Here is an 11,903-nt window from a genome sequence, read left to right on the forward strand (position 1 = left end):
AGGGCACAATCGATATATAAGCATGCCATTGAAAAGTTCAATGAATCTCAAATGACCTAGGAGTTTCAATCCAATTAAAACCTAATAATTTATTTCATTTTTCATGGTGGAAATTGGTGAATCGTCATTTGCCTACCTTCAAATATTTTATAGCTTGGATTACGGCATCCCTCTTCCAAGTTATAAAGTATTGTGTTGGGTCCTAGCCTGAATATTACATTTGGATGTCTTATTAAGGATTCTATATCTAATCTAAACTTGTTTTTCTTCTTTTCAGATGTCTTCCAACAATGTTTCTTCTAGCTCAAACCCTACCAGCTCCTTCTCTCTCATGAACCTTTATAGGAGAGTCATATTTGATGGTTCAAACTTTAATGATTTGATCAGGAACATCAGGATGGTCACACGTTACAAGGACAAGGAATATGTCCTCGACAAGGAGCTGAAAGAAATTGATGAGTCTACTGCTACTCCAGAGGAGATCGCTGACTTTAGGTCACATGAGAGAGATGCTACCAAGGTGGCATGTATCATGTTAGCCACAATGACAGCTAAACTCTAGAAGTCCTATGAGGAGTTTTAACCTTTTGAGATGCACATGGACCTGATGGAACGCTGCCATCAGAGTGCTCGTCATGAGAAGTATGAAATCTTCTCTTCCATCATAACAACCTGAATGAAGGATGGTGAATCCATCACGGTCCACTTGTAGAAAATGCAAAGGTATGTGGACTGTTTGTTGATGTTTAATGTGAACTTCCCTACGGATTTGGCTATTGACATCATACTGCACTCCTTACCTAGTTTTTATGATCAATTCCAAATGACATATCACATAAACAAGGAGGAAGTCATACTCAGCAAGCTTCAAGGACTTTTGAAGACTTCCGAAAGTGGTCTCAAAGGTAAATAGGTTGTTACTACTCCTACTCCTAACACCGCCCCTATGATGGCAATCGGGAAAAGTAGAGGGAAAAAGAGGAAGGCCCCTTCAAAGGGTACCAAGGGAAAGTCTATTTATGGCTCCTCTTCGAGTGGAACCAAAGGTGGTTCTGTCACTCCTTCTTCCAACCCAAAGGAAGCTGAATGCTTCTATTTTCATGATAAGGGGTACTAGAAAACGAAACTGCCCCAAGTACCTGCAAGATGTTAAGGATGGGAAGGTCAAACCTACCCATGCAGGTATTTACACTATATTGTCTAATAACTCACCACATACTACTTCTTGGGTTCTTGATACAGGTTGCGGTATTCATATATGTTCTTATTTGTAGGGCCTTAGAAAAAGTGAGGATGTGGAGCATGAAAAGATAAACTTGATCATGGGGAATAGGAAAGCTTCACCTGCCACAAAGATTAGAGTTTATTATTTGTTGCTATGTAGTGGGTTAGTGTTAGATTTGAATAAGTGTTACTCCTTTGAAATGGCGAGAAATATTATTTCTTTTCACGGTTTGTACAAACAAGGGTTTACTTTTTCATTTAATAATGAATGTGGTGGTATTAATGCTTTTTATAATGATGTTCTTTATTTTAAAGCATTACCTTGTGATGGTGTATATGAAACTATGTCGGTTGTAGACAGCTTAGGAAATAATGTGTTGCATATCGATTCTTTCCACTATTTTGGATAAGGCATCCTTGTGGCATTGTCGTCTTGGACATGTCAACAAGAAGCGCATAAGCCAACTCCAAAACGCTAGAGTCTTGGAGTCATTCGATTTAAAGTCGGATGATTGTTGCGAGTCTTGTTTTCTTGGAAAAATGACAAAGTCACCCTTCACTGGTACTTGTGCTAGGGGTGAAGGTTTGTTAGACATCATACACATAGATGTGTGTGGACCCTTCAGAACTGCCATTAGGGATGCTAACCACTTCTATGTGACTTTTGCAGATGATTATAGTAGATGTGATCATGTTTACTTAATCAAGCTTAATTCAGAAACCTTTGAAAAGTTCAAAGAGTTTAAACAGGAAGTCGAGAATCAGTTAGGCAGGAACACTAAGATGCTCCGATCCGATCGAGGAGGAGAATATCTTAGTACAATGTTCCTTGACTATCTTAAGAAATGTGGAATTGTTTCACAATTGACACCTCCTAGAACACCACAACTTAATGGTGTGGCTGAGAGGCGCAATCGAACCTTATTAGACATAGTTTGTTCTATGATGAGTCGAGTTTTGTTACCAATCTCATTTTGGGGGTATGTCTTAGAGACTGCCGCCCATATCCTTAATCTAGTCCCTACCAAGAAGGCTGCCAATACACCTCACGAGATGTGGATTGGGAATGTTCCTAATTGAGGCCACATCAAGAATTGGGGTTGCGAAGCTTTCATGAGACGTGAGACTCAAGACAAGCTCAAACCTCGTAGTGAGTGGTGTATTTTCATTGGCTACCCACATAAATCTTTTGGTTACATCTTCTACAGACCCAATGAGAATGTGATCTTTGTGGCAAGGAGAGGGGTCTTTCACGAGAGAGAATTTATAAGCCAAGGAAACAGTGGGAGGAAAATTGACCTTGAAAAGCTTCAAGAGTCAAGTGGTGAAGGAACCTCAAATCCTAGCAATCAACCTGAGGAGGAAACTCCTGTTGAACCAACTGACGAGTCTGTACCTCTGAGGCGTTCCACTAGAGTTAGGAATCCACTTGAGCATTAATATGGTTTCCATATTACTGCAGAAGGTGATACATTTATCAGTGATAGTACACTGGTAATTTTGAATGAACCTAACAGCTATAGGGAAGCCATGGCAGGCCCTGAGTCTGCTAAATGGAAAGAAGGTATGGACAACGAGATTCAATCCATGTATGAAAATCAAGTTTGGAAATTGGTTGACAATGTACCGGGTCATAAGATGGTTGGGTGCAAATGGATTCAAGAAGAATATCGACATGGATGGGAAAGTGCACACTTATAAGGCGTGACTTGTTGCGAAGGGCTACACTCAAACTCAGGGAGTTGATTATGATGAAACCTTCTCACCAGTAGCAAAGATTAAGTCTATTAGGTTTATGCTAGCCATTGCTACATTTCATCATTATGAAATATGGCATATGGATGTCAAAACCGCTTTCCTTAATGGAAACTTGGCTGAGGATGTTTACATGAGTCAGCAAGAGGGTTTTTTCAGTGCAGAGTACCCTAATAGAGTGTGTAAGCTTGAGAAATCCATTTATGGATTGAAACAAGCATCTCGCAGCTGGAATCCTTGTTTTGATGAGAAAGTCAAAGAGTTTGGTTTTTCGAGAAACGAGGATGAGTCCTGTGTATATGTCAGAGCTACTGGGAGTATAGTTAGCTTTTTGGTACTGTATGTGGATAACATACAACTCATGGGAAATGAAATCCCAACTTTGCAGGAGGTTAAGTCCTGGCTTGGGAAGTGTTTCACTATGAAGGACCTTAGGGAATCTGCCTATATCCTAGGGATAGGAATATTGAGAGAAAGGAGTAAAATACTAATTGGACTTAGTCAAAGCACCTATGTGGACAAAGTGTTGAAAAGGTTCAACATGCAGAATTCCAAGAAAGGTGACTTACCGATCCAACATACTGCCAGACGGAGCAAGGCTCAGAGCCTGAGTATAGAGGCTGAGATAGTTGAGATGAGTCGATTACCATATGTTTCCGCTGTTGGATCAATCATGTATGCTATGAATTGTACCCTCCCTGATGTGGCCTTTGCTTTGAGCATGGTCAGCATATATCAGGGGAACCCTGACAAGGCTCACTGGACTATGGTAAAGAACATTCTCAAATACCTGCGGAGGACTATGGACTGGGTCCTTACCCTTGGTGGGAGTGATGAATTAAGAGTAGTGGGGTATAGTGACGCTAGCTTTCAGACCGATCGGGATAATTTGCGCTCTCAGTCGGGCCGGGTCTTTACCATGAATGGAGGGGTGATTACTTGGAAAAGTTCCAAGAAGGAGACGGTAGCTGATTCGACATGTGAATCAGAGTATATAGCAACGAGTGAAGCGGAAAAGGAGGCGATATGGCTGAGGAACTTCATCGAAGACCTTGGAGTTGTACCAGCTAAAAAGGAGCATATGGAGATTTTTTGTGATAGCAATAGTGTGGTTGCCTTAGCCAAGGAACTGAGAGATCATGGCTGATCTAGACACATTGACAGAAAATATCACTTCATAAGACATAAGATAGAAGAAGGACTCCTCGTAGCAAAGAGGATATCGTCAGAAGAGAACCGAGCAGATCCCCTCACGAAGGGACTAACTAGGGTTAAGCATTTACAGCATGCGAGGTGCATCGGACTAAAGGACGATATTAATTTTACAGATTAGATAGTTCTGAAACTTGTAAAATGTAACTGACATTTGATGATTAAATAAAAGTTGTTGTTTATTGATAAGTAAGGTGTTGCTATCTTGTGTCAATTATTTGCTATTGTTTCAATTTTGCATGTTTTGACTTCCATAATAATTACTTAATTCAAATTCTCCACAGTTAGTCATATGTTGGAAGTAGGTATGAATCAAGACTGTCATGAATTGGGCTTGTAGATGTCTAAGGTGTTAGACATAGCAAAAGTTGCTATAACATTCATGAGTGCTCATAAGTTCTGAGTATTGGATTAAACCCACGCTCACTTGTATCACTTCGTGGAATTTATCTCGAGTGATCGTAAGACGGTAATACCATATAAATCTTCAAACCTAGGGATATGAGTTGTTTCCTATGAGTTGGTTGTGTATTGATTGTATGAAAACACATTAGTAACTTGATGTCATAAAACGTGCCTTTGTGTATGATTCAACAAGTAGTAGAACAAGTATATGAGTCGAAGTTTATCTGTTCGTTTTAGTCCTTGGAGGATTAAAAGCGATATCTGGGCCCCTCAATGATTTTGTTTTGACCTATGTGTCGGGTCCGGTCAGAACCAAATTGATGTGTTCAGTTTAGTTCTATGTCAAACAAATTGGAAATCCGGAAACAAACTGCTAGACAATAAGTACGACATTGTTCAATGTATTTGTCTGGCTGATATCTGGAACAGAGGATTATATGTCACTTATCTAAAATGGAATTTCATAGTTCAACAAAGTTTTAAGAGCTACGATTGATGGTCAGTTCCTGAAGTCCGTAACTATATTTGGTATGTACTTGACCCGACCCGGCATGGTCGATTTGGGTTGTACTTCACCGAAAAAATTTATATAGATAATCTATTGAGAATAGTGTATTTATGATTTATTAATATATTATTAGTTATAATATATTAATATGAAATCATATTATTTAATTAGTATTGATCAAGAATTATTTTAGAATTAGTTTAGTGATAAAAAGGAACTAATTAAAATATGGACTCTTATATATACGTAGAATGGGCCAAGTTCATTTAGGATGGACTAAGCTTGCATGGAGAGTCCATGGAGTTTTTAACCCCTGGATCCCATGGAAACGAAAGGTCATGGGTATTAGGGTTTACATGAATGTACCCCTACTCCTTCATACTATATAAAGAGTCCTTTGGCACATGAAATGGGGCTAGTGTCTATGAGAACAAAGGATGGTCGATTTCTAGTGTGCTTTCTATTCTCTCAAGTCTCCTAAAGTGTTTTGGTTATTTGTGATTCCACTTGAGGCATCCACATTATTGGTGCCAGGCTCTCATAACTCTAAGCAATCAACCACTAAGAAAAGTTATGTTATTCTACCAAGTTTTTATATTAAAAGTACCCCATAACATGCTAGTTAGGTTGAGAACCTTGGAAAATCAAATTTGCATGTATAATAGAGAACACATAGATCCAAGGTTTCTAAGGTTGCATGTAAACCATAGGAGTGTTAGAATGCTCAAAACCCATCAATTAAGTATTAACATACATTTATCTTCTCATTTATAATACTTATATTATTACTATCATGTAAATACATCTTAAGACATACAAAACCATGTTTGGTTCACATCACGTATATCATCAAATTTACATATAACACATATTTACAAATAATAAGCATATAACTCACATATAAACTTTCAAAATATATTTAATACCTTTATTAATACTTGTATTAAAATCATGTTTATGAAAGAGACTATACCCTCACTTGTTAAACTAACGACTCAAAATTCGGGTAGCGCTTCGCTTCTAGCTATTGTCTTTTCCATCGACGTAACCAAGTATTATTAACACTAAGTTTTAGTCTATTATTTATTGAGACTAATTGTCATTCGAGATTGATCATTAACTCAAAGTCTACTTTTATGGTCTATTAAGTAAGGAATAACCAGATAGGATCATATCAAAGGTAGGGTCCGTTTGGTAAACGAAGTATATTGTTTGGAAATCTCACTTTAAACACCTCACTAAATCACAGTCTAGACATCATCCCATAAGTAGATCAATCATTATAACGACTTGGAGTCACTGATAAATCTTATTTATAGGTTCAGAATAATGATAATGAACTTAAACATAAGTTATACTTAAAGTACGATAAACATAACTTATCTTATAGGTGGATTAGCGAGAAACCGGGCTTTACGTGGGCAGAACTTCTGAGCTGGAAGCTCTTCTTCTCGGCACCTTCTGGCACTCCAGGACTCGCTACAAAGACCTAGGAGGTGTTAAAGAAAGGCTTAGAGGGTTGGGGGGGGGGGGTGCTTGAGAGAGAATGGTTGAGAAAGGTGTGAGAAAAGAAGTGATTTTCACCTTCTATTTATAGGCCAGAAATCTTATGAACATGGGGCATTCACGATCTGAATGTGGCATTCGCATGCCATGTGTCGCCATCTCGTTCCTAGCCATGGGGATGAAGTTGCGACCCAGATCGTGCCACGTGTCACTCGGTGTTTACTCCAAAAACTATTTGTCTTCTAAAATCTGTAACTTTCACAATCGAGCTCCGTTTTTGACGTTCTTTATATCCACGTGTATGTATTGACAAGATCTACAACTTTCGTTTAGATTCCAACGGCTAATTTTGAATTTATTTTTTAAAGTTATATTTTATTAGGCTTAGACAATTAAAGTCCATTAAAAATTCATAACTTTGTCATCCGACGTCCATTTTCGATTGTCTTTATATCGTTGAGCTCCTGTTAACGAGATCTTCAATTCTCGTTTAGGTTGTGTTGGCTAAAAATCGATCGATCTAAAATTCAATTTCCGGGCTATGTATTACTACGCTAAATCTTAGGAAATTCATAATTTCCTTAAATGAAGTTAGATTTGGACAATGTCTATCTGCACACTCTCGGTTTAATGTCTTCTACGACTTTTTTTAGATTGCTAAGACTAAAGAGTATATTGTCAAAAATTTACTTTTTACGATATGTGGCATCGTGCCGGTTTAGTCGTAATACCTCGACGGGTCATAACTTCTTCGTTATAAGTCATATTTTAATGTTCTTTATTTGTACGGAATCCTTGTGACATATACTATAATTTTGGTTAAGATTATGTACTCTAAATATTCTTCTATCAAAAAGTCATTTTTAATGCTTACTGTATCTAAATTGACTAGCTTCAATCTGCAGGTGTTGCATGTTGGAAAGTTTGAATGCATGACGATTAAGCTAGAGGACTTGTTATATCTAGAGAGTTTGAAAGGCAACTTCATCTCCACCAGTTAACTTTGTGATGCTGGTTACAAAGTTCTTTTCAACCATCTTGAGGGAATAATGTATGATTCTGAAAACAAAATCGTGCTTTCTGCACTAAGGGACAACGACATTTATATGGTTTAATTTTTATTGGTTTAGAAATTGATTCTTTATTTTGTTTTTACTTCATGCTTTTTTATTCTTAAACTTCTGAACATAAGTTGCTACTCTTTCAATTTATTATTTGTTTTTATGCATTAAAAATTTCATGTATTGCTTTACCAAAGAAGTATACATTGCACATACTCATGTTCCTACTAACATTGCCAATATTCATTATTCTCGTTCCTCTATATTTTTCAGGACCTCCCATCTTCATCTTAACATATCTTAACTGATTAAGATCAGCGTGTCACTTCTAAAATGCATCACCCTCCTTGTAAAGAGCAAGTTGACGCTGACTTTGCATCTTTTCTTAAGTAACAACTGCCCTCTCACTGACGCTGATGCACACCCTAATTGACATGTTGCTACATGTTGATGAGACTAGTTGGGGGATATTAATGACACCAGGTTTTCTTCTTGACACATATCTCTTATGTATTGAACAACCACAGTTGTAGTGAGATGAAGTGGAGTTTGGTGACATGGCACACCTAATTTCTAGGTACCATGTCATTAACTCTCCATGTCCTCAAAGATCTAAAGGCTTCTTCAACAATACAATGATCCCACCTTCTATTCCTTTATGGATCTCAATAAATGGAACCTTCGAGTATTGTCTTGGTGACTCTCATATCTCAAAGGTTACAAAGATTGGATCCATCTAACGCGTTGGTTACAAAAACTAGTTCATGTTCCTCTTTTTTTTCTTGGTGAACATGAAGCTTGGAATCAATATGCGAAATCTCAACAAATAAAGGCATTTTTTCTCTTTGTTTACTATGAATTGTGTTTCTTTGTATGACATGGTTGATCTTGTTTGTTCTCTTTTATAGCTGAAAATTCAAGGGGTAGCTATCTTGGAAATGTAAGTGCATTTATGACCATTCAATTCCAAAGACTTGATGGAACGAGTCTTTATCACCTTTCTGAAAATCTGCACATATTTTGCTGTTTAAACTATTTTCTTGTTTGACCAACTCTTTTGTTTGTATTCTTATATTTTTTATTCTTTTGTACTATTTTTTTAAAAATGGATCCAACGATGGAAACTGTAAGCTTAGTATGTAACTTTTGACATATCATCGTCCCTAGAAGCATGCTACTATATGTGACTAAATCTCTCTAAGTTTCTCATAAGTTAAATTGTTAATGATTCAAGCTAATTTCATCTTAGTATGACTAAAACAATCCATTCTCTCCGCAAGTCTTCTAATATAGAACTTTATGATTCACTATGCAAAACCACACATTGATAAAAGTTAGAAGGTCTGTGCTGATGGTTAGACTATGTATCGTAAGCTATCACACATACCAATCCATTCTTGCCCTTCTATTCTTCTTTAAATTTTTATGATTCAACATAATGCACCATACGCTGATGAGAGCTTGATAAATCTATGCTGATGGCTATATGATTGTCTATGATACATTACACCTACCTATAACCTCTTTCCATTTTTCTTCTAATAAAAGTGATCTATAATTCTGCATATGAAACCACACGCTGATGAGATCTCCTAATTTTGTGTTAATGAATTGTATTTTTAACCCACACTATCAGACGACATCGCAAACCAACTAGAAGATCATCATCAACTCACTCGCCGATCGCTTGAGCAGATGCTCATTGTCGCAGATGATTTCTCTCACTGATGTAACTTACTTATCTCAACGGTAAGTTTTTTAATAACATCTAAAAAGATTCTCCATTATCTTGGGATACAAGATTGTAACGACCATAAAATTTCCAACCAATTTAAACTTTTCAAAAACAATCCCGTTTCATTAAGTTATTACAAAAAAGTTTTCAATACAGTTATCATCAGAGTCTTCCCAGAATCACATCATAAAACAAAATCATGAGGAGCGGTACGATCATGCCTTTGCCTTGCCACGGTCTCCTGAAGAACCTGAAAAACATTAAACCACAACTGTAAGCCCAAAATCTTAGTGAGATACCCCCAAAATACCAACCACATATACCATACACGCACAACATGCCATAACATAACAGAACACAAAACAGCAACGCACTTCGGGTCTACTGTGTGACTGGTCTGCCGCACCGGCCTCCAGTCCACCTGGTCCACCCTCTGAGTCTAGCCATATACATCGAGTCTACAGTGTGATTGGTCCGCCCACACCGGGCCTTCAATCCACCTGGTCCACTCCCTGAGTCTACAGTATGACTGGTCCGCCCGCACAGGGCCTTCAGTCGGCCTGGTCCACTCTCCGAGCCTCGGCACATCTGGTCCGCCCTCTTGGGGCCTACAGCCTATTCGGGCCGCTCGCTGGGCCTTTGGGACAACCGGTCCTCCCTGGGTATGTTGGCCTACAGCACAAAGTAGGACCCTGCTCAACCCAGCCCCAGTCTAACAACTGTGTGCACATAAACATTCAATCAATTCACATTCAATCAAGCCGATCTAGCAGATCACATAACATAACATCATCCTAAGCAGGATACCGACCTAACCGGACACTAGGATAATACCATCCTAACTACCAGGATGCAAACATAGCAAAGCAAACACAACAACGATACCCGGATCACAATCCAATAAAGGGCCGTCCTTGGTGCCTTAGACCCTATTGATGGTGAGGATAACTCACCTCGCAACTGCCGAAACTCTGAACTGAAGAAGCAGATTCCCGAATCACTGCCTCGCGGAAAAACTCGAACTATTCGAAGTAGCAAAATAACCATTAGACCAAACACAATATCCTTCCAAGGGTAAATTGAACAATTTACCCTTAATTCAATCCGGTCCATGACTAAGGCCCACAATCAAAATATGAAAGGCTCATCAGTAGATAAGCTCTCAAGCCCACTAATGGCCCAAAGACCAAAAGTCCGAAGCAAAGCCCAATATTGGCCCAATTTACTAAATTGGGCCCACCCCACCAAATGGGCCTAAGTCCAAGGTCCATAATAATTAGTGAGTCCACAATACTCCATCCATAATGTCCAGTCACGGCCCAAGATCTAATAGCCCAATTACAGCCTAATCTCTTATGGCCCAAAATGAAAACCCAACAGAGGGAGTACGCTGGGCGTACCCTCCTTGGTAGGCTGGGCGTACAATGATGCTTCGCATATTGGAATCGGGACACAGACCCACTACGCTGGGCGTACTCCTAATTACGCTGGGCGTAACTCCGCTGAACTACAACTTCTCATACGATCTTAATGGCTTAAGCTCTTAAGTCCAAACTTCAGATCCATAAACCAATTATGCCTAGGATTCATAAAGTCTCAAAATTTATTACTTGGGACATCCATAAAGCTCTTAATCCAAGGTCTTAATCCATTAAGACCTATCTATAACACATGTGAGACAACCAAAGCCCTTGGGACCTCATTTTTCTTACTCAAAACCTCTCTTATGGTCTAAAAGGACAGCTAATCTCAACCAACTCGAAACATGCATCAAGATGAGGGTTTTTGGGACAAGAATGATGTCAAAAGTTCACAACACATAGATCTACACAATATGATTGTCAAGCTAGAGACTTTTTACCTCAAAAGAGCCTCAGGATATGATGTCTTTCCAAATCTACAAGCTCTAGCCACTCAACTCCTTCTTTGACAACTTCCTCTTTCTTCTTCTAGACTCTCTTTTGCCAAAACAAGCTTTCCAAGGCCAAACACACCCAACAATGGAGGTGGGACGACTATCTAGGGTTTCTGAGGTTAAGAGAGTGCTTATGGAGGCTAGGGTAAGAACCATTATGTTCCTTATATAGTGGCTGACCCTAAATTTAGGGTTTCTGGATGATAGACGTACGCTGGGCGTACATCCAGTACGTTGGGTACGTCGAGAGACCTCCGCGTTTCTTTCCTTCACTATGCTGGGCGTACGTCCAGCTTACGCTAGGCGTACCCAGCCAAACACAAGCACGCATGCATGGGACGCCTTTGCTAAATTTCCCCCCTTTAGGGACCATTGCTGCCCACATCTTTAATTTACAAGCTCTCCTCCATCATAAGCCGTTCTTGCCAAACTCTATATCCACATCAAGGACCGAAACACCCTTACTCTTGCTTTCAGGAACCCAAAATTAGATATTTCAAGAACGGGGCGTTACAATTCTCCCCCACTTAAATTAGGCTTCGTCCTCGAAGCCTGCGGCAACTCAACTCCAGAACTACTCCC

This window comes from Lactuca serriola, chromosome 4 (assembly GCF_051521515.1).
Source record: "Lactuca serriola cultivar US96UC23 chromosome 4, Lser_US96UC23_V15, whole genome shotgun sequence".
NCBI classification, from domain to species: Eukaryota; Viridiplantae; Streptophyta; class Magnoliopsida; order Asterales; family Asteraceae; genus Lactuca; species Lactuca serriola.